Below are 9,612 nucleotides of genomic sequence, written 5' to 3'. Positions count from 1 at the left end.
GGCTACAGAGTGAGGGGATGACCGGGGTTTGCCTTCCCACCCCCACTCAGAGCTACGGAGCGGAGGCTGCCTGGTACTGGGCCTTCCTCCCCCGCTCCCTCCCAGCCATCCAGCCTTTGAGGGAGCTTCTAGGATCTGACCTGTTGGGATGGATCACTCGCTGGACCTCCATGTGTCCTGTAAGGTCCCTTCAGCCCCTTTCCTCCAGGTATTCGCCAAAGAGAGGGCTCTGTGTTGAATTTTTTAAAAGAAGCAACCTGTAGGCTTAGTTTCCCATTTCTGTGGTCTCCTAACTGTCATTAACAGGCCATTTCTCTTGACATCTGACCTCCCTCTCTCCCACTGCAAATCTGAACGCTCTTTCTTCTGTTCAGATGGTCACTTGGGCTTTGTTAGCATCTCCCTTCCAAATAATACATTTAGGAAAGCCACGAGTCACATGTCAAGTGTTGATGGTCGCTTGTGATTGGAGAGGCAAGCATGAAGAAAGAAAAATCCTCCAAGTCAGCAAGGACAGACCGGAAACCAGGACACATCTCCCTGCCTCGGACTTTCTTGTGTCAGAGGGAAGTGTGATCCAGGATAGAAATATGACCCTTTTCCTTACCCCTAGACTCAGCTGATTACTGAAGGATGTGACCAGCATCAGCACCACTTTTGACAAATATACTTTTTTTTTTCTTTTGTATTTTTGCCTATTCTAGGGCCGCCCCTGCAGCATATGGAGGTTCCCAGGCTAGGGGTCTAAGTGGAACTGCAGCTGCCGGCCTACCACCAGAGCCACAGCAATGCGGGATCCGAGCCGCTTCTGCAACCTACACCACAGCTCATGGCAACGCTGGATCCTTAACCCACTGAGCAAGGCCAGGGATTGAACCTGAAACCCCATGGTTCCTAGTCGAATTCATTAACCACTGAGCCATGACAGGAACTCTGATTGAAAAATATATTTTCAATCATAAAATAAGGATGTCTTATCAAGAAAAAAAGTAAGTCAGGATGGATGATTTCAAGCCATGCCCATTTAAAGCCAGGCTCTCCTACACTGTAATCACTAGTCCCAAGTGCCCATTGAAGTTAAGACTAAGGGTTGTTTCGTGGCAAAGCAGATTAAGGATCCAGCCTTGTCACTGCATGGCTTGGGTCACTGCTGTGGTATGGGCTCGATCCCTGGCCTGGGACTGTCCACATGCTGTGGGTGAGGCGGGGGGAAGTGCCATAAATTAAGGCTAAATGAAATTTAAAATTCAGTTCCTTTCTTGCACTGGCTATATTTCAAATGCTCAGTAACACATACAGCTAGTGGTTCCTGCCTCGGACTGCACACACATAGACCATATCCAATATCACAAAAAAACTATATAGGGGAAGTTCCTGTCGTGACTCAGCAGTTGCAAACCCAACTAGTATCCACGAGGACATAGGTTCAGCCCCTGGCCTTGCTCAGTGGGTTAAGGATCTGGCATTGTGGTGTAGTTTGCAGAGACGGCTTGGATCCTATGTTGCTGTGACTGTGGTATAAGCTGGCAGGTGTAGCTCGGATTCCACCCCTAGCCTGGGAATTTCCATACGCTGAGGATGTGGCCCTAAAAAGACTATCTATACCTATATCTATATCTATGGCAGCACTCTTCAGAGGCTAGTAATATGCCTGGAAGTACATTTTCTGCTTTTGCCTGAGGTCATGAGGGGCTAGAAGGGCAGACTCTGGTCAGCTGAGTCTGGGAGTGGTGTATTCTTTCTCTCTGCAAGGCAACTGGAGTCTGGGCACAAGCAGGCTGGCTATTCTGGAGTCATCAGTGTAACAGTCAAGGTCCAGAGGGGTGACCTAGGTGGGAAGAGGGGTTTCTGTACATGCCCCACTTCCTCTCAAGTGGGGATTCTCTCCTTCTAGAACCTAACATATCCAGCTGATGCTCTTCCTTCATGATGCAAGTTCAGATTCAAGTAAGAAAGTCAGGCACAAGAGGCTTTCCTGGGCAGGTTTTGAGGGTCATAGGTGCTTGAAATTTTCTAGCCCTAGCCACAACGGGAACTCCCAGGCCATCATTTTCAATCTTTTTGCTTTTACATGTAATCTGACAATAAATATCAGTCTATTAGGCCAGCTACATAATTTGAAGGGCCTGGTACAGAATAAAACTCTGCGACCAAACAGAAAACTCTTATTCAAAACTCAGTTGTCAAAAGCTGGATAGGAGATCAGGGTGGAGTGGGATTGGGAGGCCAGGTTCAGGAACTAGCTGATGAAAGCCGCTTTGGAGAAGTTATAGCGTCTCTGGGAAAAACAACAACAACGACAACAACACAACCCACCAAAACACACTTGGAAGGCTTTCCTGTGCTACTCACTGTTTCAAGTGAGTTACTGATTTACATGTACTAACTCATTTAATTCTTGTAACAGTAAAACAAACCTTAAACTATTATTACTCTTTTTTTTTAACAGGTGAGAAAAATGAGGCACAAAAGAAGTTAAGTCGCTTGTTCAAGCCCATGCCCCAAGGGGAGGCAGAACTGAGATTCTAGCCCCACCTTGGAAGAGCTCAGCTCAACCCCTGCCATGGCCTCGACTGTCTCTCATCTCTGGGAAGGGAGTGAATTTCTGGAACCAGGGCAAGCAGACTCTTGTATGACATGGCCTCTGGGCAAGGGGTACAGGCAGGGGCCACTAGAAAAAAATGAAGCTGGTGGTATTGCCATATAGAAATCTGGGTATAGGCATGTCTGGGTTTTGCTAGGCATGGAGCGTGGAATGGATGCGTCAAAGAGGTTGAGAAGGCCATGTGTGGTTGGTCAAGTTGGACATTTCCTTCAGCACTTAAATGCTACTTTATTTATTTTTGTCTTTTTTTAGGGCCATGCCCATGGCATATGGAAGTTCCCAGTCTAGGGGTCGAATTGGAGCTATAGCTGCCGGCCTATGCCACAGCTCATAGGAACGCTGGCTTAACCCACTGAGCGAGGCCAGGGATCGAACCTGTGTCCTTATGCCTACTAGTTGGGTTCGTTAGCACTGAGCCACAACGGGAACTCCCAGGCCATTATTTTCAATCGTTTTGCTTTTGCATGTAATCTGACAATAAATATCAGTCTATTAGGTCAGCTACGTAATTTGAAGGGCCTGGTACAGAATAAAACTCTCGGACCAAACTCAGAAAACTCTTGTTCAAATAGCAGGAAAAAATCCTTTCCTTTGTTCCGTAGTTTCATTCTTGATCTGTTATAGTTCCTTAGTTTTTGTTTTTTGCTATTTAATGTTACATTCTTTCAGGCACAAGGGTCCTTGAGGAGGTGGGTGAATGCAGGCCTTCCCAAGTGCCTGGGGTCCTGCCTCTCAACTTGGCAAGACAGATGTGTATGCCTGACCCCACCCCTCCTCTGGGCCCAGGCCCCTGCCAGGAGACGGTGGCACAGAGGGTGGCACTGGTTCCTGGGGGTGGAGTGAGGGGTGGGGGGGAATTGAAGGCATCTGAAAACCAGTCCTGGGGAGGCTGAGAAGGGAGACTAAGCTTGGTCTTAGGCTCCAAGCTCTCGGTGCATGGTCTATTACCCTGTCGGACTTCACTAACAAAGACAAATTGAACGATAAAATTAAGAATTTTAGAAGAAAAAAATAATTTAAAAATTAAGAATTGCAAGATAATGACAGAATATTAAAGCCCAAACACAGTGTCCTCTCCTAAGCATGGGCTCTGTGCAACTGCCCGGTGGAATGCCCAGGAAATTCGCTGCTTTCTACTTAGGAGGAGTTTGGTTCAAAGAGCATGTGCAGGAGTTCCCACTGTGGCGCAGTGGCTAGGAACCATGAGGTTTCAGGTCTGATCCTTGGCCTTGCTCAGTGGGTTAAGGATCCAGTGTTGCTCTGAGCTGTGGTGTAGGTCGCAGACGAGGCTCGGATCCTGCAATGCAGTGGCTGTGGTGTAGGCCGGCAGCTGTAGCTCTGATTCGACCCCTAGCCTGGGAACCTCCATATGCCGCAGGTGTGGCCCTAAAAAAAAAGAGCATGTGCAATTGCAGTTCAATAAACATTGAAAAATCACTGTGCACAAAGTTGTATGCTTTGACAGGTGGACACCTCAGCTTTCTCATCTGTACGTGGGGGTAATGAAATCCACCTCACTAGGGCTGGGACCAGAATTACATGAAAGGATCCATGTGAACCGTGAAAGGACACAGTAAACAGTAAATTCTGTCCTTAACCTTCACACACAGTAATTTTTCTCCTGGAACTCCCTCTAGTGGTATGTATAAGTTTATGGAGGAAAATGCTATTTACTTTTGCGACCCTAATTTCATAGTATTTGTGGGTTCCAACTGGCCTGCAAATTCCATGGAGACTCAATGACTGATAGATGGTGAAATGTCTCTTTTCTATCCACTTAGCCTGGGTTTCATTGGTCTGCAGGAGAAATGAGAACACTGCTCCTAATCAAGCCGATGCAGCTACTTAGCAAGAGAGTCCTCAGAGCCGAAGTTTTATTCATCAACTATTTTTTTCATTTTGTGTCTTCTTTGTTATTATTCTGAAATTCACCAATATTTTCTTTTTTTCTTTTTTCAAAAAGAAAAGCATTCAGCTTGTTATGAATCAGGCGAGTCAACACTTAGGCTTGCTCCCTCCCCTTCCCCACGCGCCAAATGGGAATGCATATGTGCTGATTTTGACCAAAATGTGATATAAGTTGTCCTGTGTGAGAGGCATTAAGCTGTTCCGCAGGTCCTCATGGTGGTAGAACAGGTGCAAGTTTTCAGAGGCAGATTTTAATTCAATACAGAGAGAATCTTCTCTCCATCAAAATAGGCCAACTGCGGAGGAGTGTGGGAGTGAGCTTCCCATTCCCTGACGTCAAGCCAGCATTGAATGGGATGTTAGGCTAGGTAACTCTAACGTTTTTCCCTTGCTGTAGGATCCTGCAAAAATACATCTTTCGTTTTTCTTTTCTTTTTTTGCTTTTTAGGTCCGCACCCGCAGGCATATGGAGGTTCCCAGGCTAGGGGCCTAATCAGAGCTACAGCTGCCGGCCTACACCACAGTCACTGCAAGGCCAGATCCAAGCCGCATCTGCGACCTCCACCACAGCTCACCACAACGGCAGATCCTTAACCCACTGAGCGGGGCCAGGGATTGAACACACAACCTCAAGGTTCCTAGTCGGATTCGTTTCTGCTGCACCACAACAGAAACTCCAGAATATATCTTCTCTTCTCCCATCTTTTTTTCCCCGCTGCTCCTCGCCTCCTTTCCATCTCCCAGCCGCCCTCACTTTGAGACGACATCCCCTAAGGATCTTGCAGGTGAAGGCCCAGGAGGCACTCCAAAGTCCGCCCGGCAACAGCTGACGTCACGGCTTCCCCGCCGAGAATTGGTTGCCAGGAGGCTTTGGGGGCGGAGAATAGGGCTGTGAGTACACTTAATCTAGGCCGAAGCGTGGCGCCTGCGAACAGCGCAGTGACTTCCAGCTACAAACGGCAAAGCTTTTCTTGCTCTTTTTCTTCAGACCCACTGCCCTTGGTTACCTGCCTTCCTCCTCTGTCCGCTTCGTTCCTCTGCTTTAGTCCAGCCTGGACTAAGGAGGCCTAAAATATTCTTTGGCCAATAGCTCAGCAGAGGGAAGAGCCAGGTGGCCCTTCTGGCATTTGGGCCAGTCCCTGAGAGCAGCCACCTGCGACGGCCCGCCTGCCACTGCGATTGCTCCCACACAAGGAAAACGTGGTGGTGGCCATTTTGGAGCTGGGCGTCTATCATTTTGCCCATCATTTTGGAGCCTGGCAATTACAGTCTTTTTTTTTTTTTCCCCCCTAGGAAACTATGTGGAGTGAGAATTCTCTAGTCTGGAATTCTTACAGATCCTTCAGGACTTGTAATATCCCTATTTCAGAATATATGGAGGACTCCAAATTTTCACATTAAATAGCATATATGGAAGCTGGCAGGCTCAGATGCAAGTTCCAGCTCCCTGCAGCTGAAGACAAACATGTCAGACTCCAGTTTACTGCCCTGTGAGGGGACCTGTCACCTTGGACAGATACACAACTGTAAAATGGGAGTTTTACCACCCACCTCATGGGGGTCGATGTGAGGGCTGAATGAGACAAAGTACATGCTTAGGTCTGTGTCTGGCTCTCAAAAACCATCCTAACACCTATTGTGTAGTGGCCTGGTCGTAGAAAGTCAGGCCAGGAGGGCAGGACTTCATCATGTTTTCCCTGCATCATCTTAGGCTAGAAGAATGAGGGATACATAATAGAATAAGTTTGTGGAGGAGTTCCTGTTGTGGCGCAGCAGGAACGAATCCAACTAGGAACCATAACGTTGTGGGTTCGATCCCTGGCCTTGCTCAGTGGGTTAAGGATCCGGCATTGCCATGAGCCGTGGTGTAGGTTGCAGACGTGGCTCGGATCTGGCATTGCTGTGGCTGTGGCATAGGCTGGCAGCTGTAGCTATGAACGGACCCCTAATCCGGAAACCTCCACATGCTGCGGTTCGGTTCTAAAGCAAGCAAACAAATAAACAGAATAAATTTGTGGAAAGAATGAATGAATGACAAAGTGGAATCTTCACCTTCAAATCTCCAGCCTTTGTAGTTTCCTCTCTTTCACGCTGTGGGATCCCCTTTCAGGCACCTTCTTGCTGTAATCCCTCTAGGTCAGTATGTACAGTTTTACTGGATATAGATCACACTGATTTGTTCACTTAGAGGTTAGTATTTTTGACTTTTGATCTTGAATCCTGGATTAAAGGCTTTGTGTGATGAGGAACTTCAGATGTCTGATAGCCTGGAGGGAGCTATTTTGAGGGGTAGGGATGATCTATGATAAATGATTTTGGTTGTTTTTCAGGGGCCAAAGGTAGGTTACCTGAAGCCAGCATCTCTTCTCCCCCCCCCCCTTTCCTTTCTTCATTCCTTTCTCTCTCTCTCTTTCTCTCTCTCTCTTTCTTTTTTTTGCCACACCCATGGCAAGTGGAAGTTCCCCAGCCAGGGGTCGAACCCATGCTGCAGTTGCAAGCTGCACCATAGCAGCAATGCTGGATCCTTAACCACAAGGGAACTTTGGCTCTTCTCTTAGCATTATTCCCCATGGCCAGATTCACAGACACAAGACCCAAACAAGTCTTGTGTCATCTTCTCTTCTGCTCCAGGAAAGGAAGGCTGTTAAGTTTTTCCCACCAATGGCAACCCATCTCTGTGTTTATTCCAGGCAGTACTTTTGGACCCACAGCACCCAGCTGCTCAAGGATCTTCCAAATGCAAGGTGAGAAATTTTTAAAAAATCAATCAAATTGACTCAGACTTAGTCTTTCTTGTGGAATGAGCTTTTGGACAGCCATCTTGACCAACTGAAGCAATTTGGTTTCCATTTGCCCTTGTTTCCCAGCAGCATCCTGAAAGGTTGGTGTTGCCAAGTGACCTGATAAGGAGGCAAGTGTAGTTATAGTTTTATCTTGGCAAAAAGAAAAAAATGTTATAGAGGGAGAAAAAACTATTATGTTAATATATTTGACTGTAGGATTTTTAATATGCTTCTTGAAACCATTGATCAGTTACTGACTTAGTAATAACCAGCTCAGCTACTCTGTTAATGCTATTCCTTCAATGAAGGACAAGGATTTTGAAAGAAGCCAGGAAATGATAAAGGGGACTGGGTCCTTAAAATTGGTGAGAGTGGAGTTGAAATGGAGCTGTGTGTATCTAGGGATGGGGTGAGGTAGATGTGGGTACGGTGGTTTTGTGTTGGTTATGGTTGTACTTCCGGTGTGGCCTTGAGATATCAAATTATTCTATTAGCCCAGCACAGCTTTCTGTCTAACTGGGATTAATCAGGGCTACACAACTATTGTATTCAAATCAAGGCTAGGAAACTGCCAGAAATGAGGCATTCCCTTTTTATTTTATACATGGTTTGATATAGTTTCACAGTGAGCATATGGCCTTTATAATTTTTTTTTTTCAAGTTACAAAACAAACAAACCTGGAAAGCCTCCTTAGTTGGGAAAAACATTCAGCTTTTGGAGGGAGGGAGCTAAACCTTTCTTACAAATAGTGCCATCTAGTGGTCAATGTAAGTTATTGCTCTGAGGTTGGACACAGCAAGTGCAGGGAAGATACTGGGGAGGTCCAGTAGGGATTTACCCCCGTGAAAATACTTAGAGAAGGACATGCCATTGTCATTTGCCAAAAGTTGTACAGAGTTTATACCTATTGAAATATTAATGTATCAACAAACTCAATTTTAGAACTTGGTGATGTGAAATGCACCAACATCAAACGCTAGCCAGTGGAGGAGATTCTAATTTTTATTCTTGTGGAGTTTTAAACTTTCTCAAAACATTTTCTATGATTGTATTTGTTTCTCACAATAATATGCAACATAAGCACATCAAATGGTTTTATTCCTTTTTGCAGATGATGAAATTGAGGCTAGAGGTATGTTGTGAGGGGCCCAAGGTCAGCAGATGTCTATTTTCAGGGTCAGACTGGAACCCTGGACTCTAGGTTACTAGACTGGCGTTCTTTTCCAGGGGTTTCTGCTGCAGCTGGGGGTAGAAATAAATAGGCTTGATTTTACATTTAGATGTTTTATGAGAAACCATGGCCTAGTGCTTCTCTAAGTTTTCTCTACCATTTCTAAAGTAGTTTTTGTTTTGCTTCGTTTTGTTTGCTTGTTAGGGCCACACCTGAAGCATATGGAGGTTCCCAGGACAGGGGTCAAATTGGAGCTGTAGCCACTGGCCTTCACCACAGCACAGCAATGCCAGATCCGAGTCACATCTGTGACCTACACCACAGCTCACAGCAAACTGGATCCTTAACCCACTGAGTGAGGCCATGGATTGCACCTGCATCTTCATGGATGCTAGTCAGATTTGTTTCTGCTGAACCATGATGGAAACTGCTCCAATAAACATACTTTAAATTGTAACTTCCACTAGTCTTCTAGTCACTACTCTGTGTGTGTAAATAATTCTATCCCAAAGTAAGGAAACAATATTTTATTTTTTTTTTCCTTTTTTTGTCTGCCCCGCAGCATATATATCTGGAGTGCCCAGATCCGAGCTACAGTTGTGGCCTGTGCCGCAGCTGCTGCAATGCTGGATCCTTAACCCACTGAACAGGGCTGGGAATTGAACCAGTGTCCCCGAACTCCCAAGCTACTGCCAATCTCATTGTGCCACAGCAGAAACTCTGGAAACTTGATATTTTAGTTAATATTCATAACAAATATATATTATCTGTTTGATTTTAATTAACAAGGTTAGAGCAGGAATTTATTTTACTATCTTTCTGGATTCTAGTTTTAAACTCACTTTAGAAGACCATAGCACCATGAAGGCTGACACCATATCTCCCTCATGTGTTTACCCCTCAAAGTACCTGGCATTGTGCCTTCCTCCACAAAGATTACTAAATAAATGAAAAACAAAACAAAACAAAACAAAAAAACAACAACAACAAAACCCCACCACAGCCAACTATTTCTGAGTACTTCTTGATCAATCCAGGCCCCGGTGCAGTAGCAGCGTTCAGAAATAGAAACCATCTAAGAGCAACAATTTAGGTACTAATATTGTGTCAGCGTTTCTGCCATACGGAGCACTTTATCTTGTCA

Source organism: Phacochoerus africanus, chromosome 9, assembly GCF_016906955.1.
Source record: "Phacochoerus africanus isolate WHEZ1 chromosome 9, ROS_Pafr_v1, whole genome shotgun sequence".
Lineage (NCBI taxonomy): Eukaryota > Metazoa > Chordata > Mammalia > Artiodactyla > Suidae > Phacochoerus > Phacochoerus africanus.
Note: the sequence above shows the minus strand (reverse complement) of the source record.